Here is a 10,017-nt window from a genome sequence, read left to right as displayed (position 1 = left end):
ACAACGTCACAGTACGTTTTGTAATTCCTGTGCAATAATTATGTTAAATTCTTCTGATAAAAGGAGTCCTAATCGACAATGAAAAAATGAAGTTCAGCATACAGTGCAAAAGTCATGATATTGAATATGCAGAACCTAAGGCATTATGTTTTAAAAAAGATAACATCACAAATACACAATGACACATGTGCGTATAGAAAACTAATGTCAAACTGTAAAAAGAGCCATAGAGTTGTCTTCAGTATACAGCTGGTCTGCATTTTCATACTATTATACTACTGTCTACATTATGTACCAAGTGTCTTACTTAGAGCCCGGTGATATTGTTATACGATGTACCAAGCGTCTTACTTGGAGCCTGTTCTACTGTCTACAGTATGTACCAAGAGTCTTACCTAGAGCCCGGTGGTATTGTTATACGATGTACCAAGCGTCTTACTTAGAGCCTGTTCTACTGTCTACAGTATGTACCAAGTGTCTTACCTAGAGCCCGGTGGTATTGTTATACAATGTACCAAGCGTCTTTCTAGAGCCTGTTCTACTGTCTACAGTATGTACCAAGCGTCCTGACTTAGAGCCTGTTCTACTGTCTACAGTATGTACCAAGTGTCTTACCTAGAGCCCGGTGGTATTGTTATACAATGTACCAAGCGTCTGACTTAGAGCCTGTTCTACTGTCTACAGTATGTAACAAGTGTCTTACCTAGAGCCCGGTGATATTGTTATACGATGTACCAAGCGTCTTACTTAGAGCCTGTTCTACTGTCTACAGTATGTACCAAGAGTCTTACCTAGAGCCCGGTGGTATTGTTATACAATGTACCAAGTGTCTTACCTAGGGCTTGTACTACTGTCCAGAGCATGTACCAAGTGTCTTACCTAAAGCCCGTACTTCCATTTAAAGTATGTACAAAGTGTCTTACTTAGAGCCCGGTGGTATTGTTTATACTATGTACCAAGTGTCTTACCTATATAGTCTTTACCACTGTCTACACCATGTACCAAGTGTCTTACCTAGAGCCCGGTGGTATTGTTATACTATGTACCAAGTGTCTTTCGTATAACATGTACTACTGCCTACAGCATGTACCAAGTGTCTTACCTAGAGTCTGTACTACTGCCTACAGCATGTACCAAGTATCTTACCTAGAGCATGTACTACTTCCTACATCATGTTCCAAGTGTCTTACCTAGAGTCTGAACTACTGCCTACAGCATGTACCAAGTGTCTTACCTAGAGCCTGTACAGTATGTACCAAGTGTCTTTCGTATAACATGTACTACTGCCAACAGCATGTACCAAGTGTCTTACCTAGAGCCTGTACAGCATGTACCAAGTGTCTTTCGTATAACATGTACTACTGCCAACAGCATGTACCAAGTGTCTTACCTAGAGCCTGTACAGCATGTACCAAGTGTCTTTCGTATAACATGTACTACTGCCAACAGCATGTACCAAGTGTCTTACCTAGAGCCTGTACAGCATGTACCAAGTGTCTTTCGTATAACATGTACTACTGCCAACAGCATGTACCAAGTGTCTTACCTAGAGCCTGTACAGCATGTACCAAGTGTCTTTCTTATAACATGTACTACTGCCAACAGCATGTACCAAGTGTCCTTACCTATAGCCTGTACAGCATGTACCAAGTGGTCTTTCGTATAACATGTACTACTGCCAACAGCATGTACCAAGTGTCTTACCTATAGCCTGTACAGCATGTACCAAGTGTCTTACCTTAGAGCACTGTACAGCAATGTACCGAACTTTCGTATAACCATAGTGTACTTACACTGTACAGCCTGCCAACAGCATGTACCAAGTGTCTTTCGTATAACATGCACACTGCCAACAGTCATGTACCAAGTGTTCTTTCGTCCTAGCTGTACAGCATGTACCTGTCTTACCTAGCAGCCTGTACAGCCTATGTACCAAGAGTGTCTTTCTGGTTATAACAGTACATGCCTACCAGCATGTACCAAGTGTCTTTCGTTTATACCACATGTACCAAGTGTATAATCAGTGCCAACAGCATGTACAGCAAGTGTCTTACCAGAGTGTCTTGCAATCAGCATGTACCCAAGTGTCTTACCTAGAGCATGTACAAGATGTGAGCCTAAGGTGTCTTTCGTATAACAATGTTACTACTGCCAACAGCATAGTACCAAGTGTTCTTACGTATAGCATTTACATTCTGCACCGAGTTTCTTACCTAGATCTGGTATTACTTACCTACAGTATGTAACCAAGTGTATTACCTAGAGCATGTTACAGCATGTACAAAGTGTCTTACTAGAGCCATGTACAGCCAACAGCATGTAACCAAGTGTCTTTCGTATTACATGCACTACTTCCTACAGCATGTAACCAAGTTGTCTTAACCTATTAGCCTGTACAGCATGTAACCAAGTGTTCCTTTCGTTTATCATGTCTACTTGCCAACATGCAATTTACCAAGTGGTCTTACCTAGAGCATGTTTTTTTACAGGCATGACCAAGTGGTCTTTCGTATACACATGTACTACTGCCGAACAGCATGTACCAAGTGGGACTTACCTATAGCATCTACTTACTTCCTACACATGTACCAAGTGTCCTTACCTAAAGAGCCTGTTCAAGCAGTACCAGCGAGTCTTTCGTATCAGACATGTACTACTTGAGCCTGAGTACAGCATGTACCAAGTGTCTTTCCTATAACATGTACTCTACGTGCCAAACATGCATGGAGTACCAAGGTGTGCTTACCCTAGAGCCTGTACAGGTGGGTAGGGTACTCAAGTGTGCTTTGACCTAGGTAGCCTGTGGCCACAGAGAGTGTACCAAGTGTTTTCGTATAACTATTGCACTAGCTGCCAACAGCAGGTGTACCAAGTGTCCTTTCGTATAACATGCACTACTGCCAACAGCATGTACCAAGTGTCTTTCGTATAGCCTGTACAGCATGTACCAAGTGTCTTACCTAGAGCCTGTACAGCATGTACCAAGTGTCTTTCGTATAACATGTACTACTGCCAACAGCATGTACCAAGTGTCTTACCTATAGCCTGTACAGCATGTACCAAGTGTCTTTCGTATAACATGTTACTACTGCGCCAACAGCATGTGTACCAAGTGTTCTTACCGTAGAGCCTGTACTACTGCCTAACAGCATGTACCAAGTGTCTTACTATAGCCTGTACAGCATGTACCAAGTGTTCTTTCTTATGTTACATGTACTACTGCCCAACTGCATGTACCAAGTGCTATTACCTAGAGCCTGTACAGTATGTACCAAAAAGTGTTGGGGACTTTCTTAAAACATGTACTCGCAGAGCGAACAGCATGTTACCAAGTGTCTTACCTAGAGCCTGTTTTACAGCATGTACCAAGGTGTCTTTCTTATAACATTGTACTACTTGCCAACAGCATGTACTCAAGTGAGTCTTACCTATAGCCTGTGACAGCATGTACCAATGTCGTTTCGTATAACATGTACTACATGCCACCAGCATGTATCCACCAAGTGTCTTACCTATAGCACTGTACAGGCATGTACAAAGTGTCTTACCTAGAGCCTGTACAGGCATGTACCAAGTGTCCTTACCCTATAGCCTGTACAGCAGTGTACCAGTAATGTCTTACCTTCAAGAGCTTGTAACAGCATGTACCAAGTTTCTTCTCGTATAACATGTACTACTGCCAACAGCTCTGTACCAAGTGTCTTACCCTAGAGCCTGGTTCTGTTTACAGCCCACTTAGACAGTAGGTCTATACCCGCAGATAAGTGGATGACTACAGATCTATAAATATCCTATCCGGATTGAACCAGGTTACTTGACATTCTAAAGTAAGTCCGCGCTACACAAAAAAAGAATGCTTTGGTTTAAAAAAAAAGTTTTAACGATCCAAAGTTTAAATAAAACTTTATAATATAAATAAAAACTGAATATAAGTATGACATTTAATTTTACCGTTTACAGATTATTTTAGAATTGTTGTCGTTTTTTAAAATGTAAGTTCCAATCATTTAACATATGATAAGGCAGTTTTGACTTATAAATCTATACATCAATATCTAAATAAAAGGCATATAAACAATATAAACTTTTTATAAACATCAATTAACAATAGCGATACTGTACGTCACCTGACACACCGTAATCAGGGGTTATGCCTCATAAACATTAGTTACAGCACAGGATGTATGCACTGTAAAATTCTTGTTATTTGATGCCCACTCTGATAAACATACAGATCCTCATAACCACTATCGTTCAATAGAGGATCTGACAACATTCCCATGAGTTGGGGGCATTGTTCGGATGTTTCAGATCATATGCCATTTTTTTACAATGCAGTTGCATACTTCAATTGAAACTGTAACGTCAATTTTTTTTAACTTGTCCCATTTTAACTACATAAACATAGGTATGGCATTTACAGCTTTAGCCTAACATGCTTTTGCTATTTGGCGCGAGCGATGAGGACTCCAATACACGTTTGGTCTGTAAAATTATATCTGACAGCTTTTTTTCAAGAGGAGAGGGCTATTTGCAGTCCCCTATTATATCCTGTTCAAAGGAAAAAATATGGCATCCGAAACATGGACCCGTCCCATTTTACAAATTATGGAATGTTGTAATTCAGATCCTATTTCGTCTAATGTTGTCAGATCCTCTATTCGAACGTAGTGGTTATGTATTTAAATCAGATTGTATATGCTTTATGTATGTTTAGATGGTAAATACCTTCAGAAAGCACTTTGTATAAATAGTGAACTGAAAAATATAGTCTACAAACTGGGCCTTTATGGTCTGACCATAAGTACCCGATTTCATTTTTTTTATCTGGTAAAATACAAAAACATGTGGATTGTAAGTAATGTATTTCACAAATGTTGGTATAGGGATTGTTGGTTAATAAGCTCTTCTTGATTAATTGAGTAAACATATACTAGGCACATATATACTTTACTATGGAGATGTATGTCATCTGTATGTGACATTATATAGAGATAAGCGAACATATGCTACCAATAACCGCCCTCAACTATGTCATTACTGTAACACCCGAGACATCTGAATTGAAGTCATAAACTAGTACACCTATGTGTTTGTTATGGTTAATGATAAAAAGATATATACTAGTACACTGCACTGTGTTGTTATGGTCAATGATAAAGACATATACTAGTACACTACTATTCCCATGTTGTTATTGAGACAACTTACTGTAGCTAAACGACATATACTAGTACACTATGTGTAACTTCAATTCGATTTTAGATGATAAAGACAGATACAAATTAAACACTATGTGTTGGTTATGGTTAATGTACTAAAGACATATACTATATGTGTTGTTTGTTATGATAAAGACATATACAGTAAGTAGTAAAGATAAAGAAACATACTAGTACAAATGTGTTGTGATATTTTTGTTATGGTTAATGATAAAGACATATACTAGTACACTATGTTTTTTATGGTTTATAATGGTGTTGTTATGTGTTGTTATGGTTAATGATAAAGACAAATACTACACTATGTGTTGTTACAATGATAAAGACTATACTACTATGTGTTGTTATGGTTAATCGATGTACACTTATGTGTTGTGTAATGTGAATAAAAGACATATACTAGTACACTATGTGTGTTGTTATGGTTATACTAGTACACTGAATAAAAAAGACATATACTAGTACACTACACTATACACTATGTGTTGTTATGGTTAATGATAAAGACATATACTAGTACACTATGTGTTGTTATGGTTAATGATAAAGACATATACTAGTACACTATGTGTTGTTATGGTTAATGATAAAGACATATACTAGTACACTATGTGTTGTTATGGTTAATGATAAAGACATATACTAGTACACTATGTGTTGTTATGGTTAATGATAAAGACATATACTAGTACACTATGTGTTGTTATGGTTAATGATAAAGACATATACTAGTACACTATGTGTTGTTATGGTTAATGATAAAGACATATACTAGTACACTATGTGTTGTTATGGTTAATGATAAAGACATATACTAGTACACTATGTGTTGTTATGGTTAATGATAAAGACATATACTAGTACACTATGTGTTGTTATGGTTAATGATAAAGACATATACTAGTACACTATGTGTTGTTATGGTTAATGATAAAGGACATATACTAGTACACTATGTGTTGTTATGGTTAATGATAAAGACATATACTAGTACACTATGTGTTGTTATGGTTAATGATAAAGACATATACTAGTACACTATGTGTTGTTATGGTTAATGATAAAGACATATACTAGTACACTATGTGTTGTTATGGTTAATGATAAAGACATATACTAGTACACTATGTGTTGTTATGGTTAATGATAAAGACATATACTAGTACACTATGTGTTGTTATGGTTAATGATAAAGACATATACTAGTACACTATGTGTTGTTATGGTTAATGATAAAGACATATACTAGTACACTATGTGTTGTTATGGTTAGTAGTAAAGACATATACTAGTACACTATGTGTTGTTATGTTAATTATGGTTACTGATAAAGACATATACTAGTACACTATGTGTTGTTATGGTTAATGATAAAGACATATACTAGTACACTATGTGTTGTTATGGTTAATGATAAAGACATATACTAGTACACTATGTGTTGTTATGGTTAATGATAAAGACATATACTAGTACACTATGTGTTGTTATGGTTAATGATAAAGACATATACTAGTACACTATGTGTTGTTATGGTTAATGATAAAGACATATACTAGTACACTATGTGTTGTTATGATGGTTAATGATAAAGACATATACTAGTACACTATGTGTTGTTATATGGTTAATGATAAAGACATATACTAGTACACTATGTGTTGTTATGGTTAATGATAAAGACATATACTAGTACACTATGTGTTGTTATGGTTAATGATAAAGACATATACTAGTACACTATGTGTTGTTATGGTTAATGATAAAGACATATACTAGTACACTATGTGTTGTTATGGTTAATGATAAAGACATATACTAGTACACTATGTGTTGTTATGGTTAATGATAAAGACATATACTAGTACACTATGTGTTGTTATGGTTAATGATAAAGACATATACTAGTACACTATGTGTTGTTATGGTTAATGATAAAGACATATACTAGTACACTATGTGTTGTTATGGTTAATGATAAAGACATATACTAGTACACTATGTGTTGTTATGGTTAATGATAAAGACATATACTAGTACACTATGTGTTGTTATGGTTAATGATAAAGACATATACTAGTACACTATGTGTTGTTATGGTTAATGATAAAGACATATACTAGTACACTATGTGTTGTTATGGTTAATGATAAAGACATATACTAGTACACTATGTGTTGTTATGGTTAATGATAAAGACATATACTAGTACACTATGTGTTGTTATGGTTAATGATAAAGACATATACTAGTACACTATGTGTTGTTATGGTTAATGATAAAGACATATACTAGTACACTATGTGTTGTTATGGTTAATGATAAAGACATATACTAGTACACTATGTGTTGTTATGGTTAATGATAAAAGACATATACTAGTACACTATGTGTTGTTATGGTTAATGATAAAGACATATACTAGTACACTATGTGTTGTTATGGTTAATGATAAAGACATATACTAGTACACTATGTGTTGTTATGGTTAATGATAAAGACATATACTAGTACACTATGTGTTGTTATGGTTAATGATAAAGACATATACTAGTACACTATGTGTTGTTATGGTTAATGTGATAAAGACATATACTAGTACACTATGTGTTGTTATGGTTAATGGTAAAGACATATACTAGTACACTATGTGTTGTTATGGTTAATGATAAAGACATATACTAGTACACTATGTGTTGTTATGGTTAATGATAAAGACATATACTAGTACACTATGTGTTGTTATGGTTAATGATAAAGACATATACTAGTACACTATGTGTTGTTATGGTTAATGATAAAGACATATATATACTAGTACACTATGTGTTGTTATGGTTAATGATAAAGACATATACTAGTACACTATGTGTTGTTATGGTTAATGATAAAGACATATACTAGTACACTATGTGTTGTTATGGTTAATGATAAAGACATATACTAGTACACTATGTGTTGTTATGGTTAATGATAAAGACATATACTAGTACACTATGTGTTGTTATGGTTAATGATAAAGACATATACTAGTACACTATGTGTTGTTATGGTTAATGATAAAGACATATACTAGTACACTATGTGTTGTTATGGTTAATGATAAAGACATATACTAGTACACTATGTGTTGTTATGGTTAATGATAAAGACATATACTAGTACACTATGTGTTGTTATGGTTAATGATAAAGACATATACTAGTACACTATGTGTTGTTATGGTTAATGATAAAGACATATACTAGTACACTATGTGTTGTTATGGTTAATGATAAAGACATATACTAGTACACTATGTGTTGTTATGGTTAATGATAAAGACATATACTAGTACACTATGTGTGTTGTTATGGTTAATGATAAAGACATATACTAGTACACTATGTGTTGTTATGGTTAATGATAAGACATATACTAGTACACTATGTGTTGTTATGGTTAATGATAAAGACATATACTAGTACACTATGTGTTGTTATGGTTAATGATAAAGACATATACTAGTACACTATGTGTTGTTGTTATGGTTAATGATAAAGACATATACTAGTACACTATGTGTTGTTATGGTTAATGATAAAGACATATACTAGTTAGTACACTATGTGTTGTTATGGTTAATGATAAAGACATATACTAGTACACTATGTGTTGTTATGGTTAATGATAAAGACATATACTAGTACACTATGTGTTGTTATGGTTAATGATAAAGACATATACTAGTACACTATGTGTTGTTTGTTATGGTTAATGATAAAGACATATACTAGTACACTATGTGTTGTTATGGTTAATGATAAAGACATATACTAGTACACTATGTGTTGTTATGGTTAATGATAAAGACATATACTAGTACACTATGTGTTGTTATGGTTAATGATAAAGACATATACTAGTACACTATGTGTTGTTATGGTTAATGATATAGACATATACTAGTACACTATGTGTTGTTATGGTTAATGATAAAGACATATACTAGTACACTATGTGTTGTTATGGTTAATGATAAAGACATATACTAGTACACTATGTGTTGTTATGGTTAATGATAAAGACATATACTAGTACACTATGTGTTGTTATGGTTAATGATAAAGACATATACTAGTACACTATGTGTTTGTTATGGTTAATGATAAAGACATATACTAGTACACTATGTGTTGTTATGGTTAATGATAAAGACATATACTAGTACACTATGTGTTGTTATGGTTAATGATAAAGACATATACTAGTACACTATGTGTTGTTATGGTTAATGATAAAGACATATACTAGTACACTATGTGTTGTTATGGTTAAATGATAAAGACATATACTAGTACACTATGTGTTGTTATGGTTAATGATAAAGACATATACTAGTACACTATGTGTTGTTATGGTTAATGATAAAGACATATACTAGTACACTATGTGTTGTTATGGTTAATGATAAAGACATATACTAGTACACTATGTGTTGTTATGGTTAATGATAAAGACATATACTAGTACACTATGTGTTGTTATGGTTAATGATAAAGACATATACTAGTACACTATGTGTTGTTATGGTTAATGATAAAGACATATACTAGTACACTATGTGTTGTTATGGTTAATGATAAAGACATATACTAGTACACTATGTGTTGTTATGGTTAATGATAAAGACATATAAAGTACACTATGTGTTGTTATGGTTAATGATAAAGACATATACTAGTACACTATGTGTTGTTATGGTTAATGATAAAGACATATACTAGTACACTATGTGTTGTTATGGTTAATGATA

Source organism: Argopecten irradians, chromosome 12, assembly GCF_041381155.1.
Source record: "Argopecten irradians isolate NY chromosome 12, Ai_NY, whole genome shotgun sequence".
In the NCBI taxonomy this organism is placed as follows: domain Eukaryota; kingdom Metazoa; phylum Mollusca; class Bivalvia; order Pectinida; family Pectinidae; genus Argopecten; species Argopecten irradians.
This window is presented reverse-complemented; position numbering follows the sequence as displayed.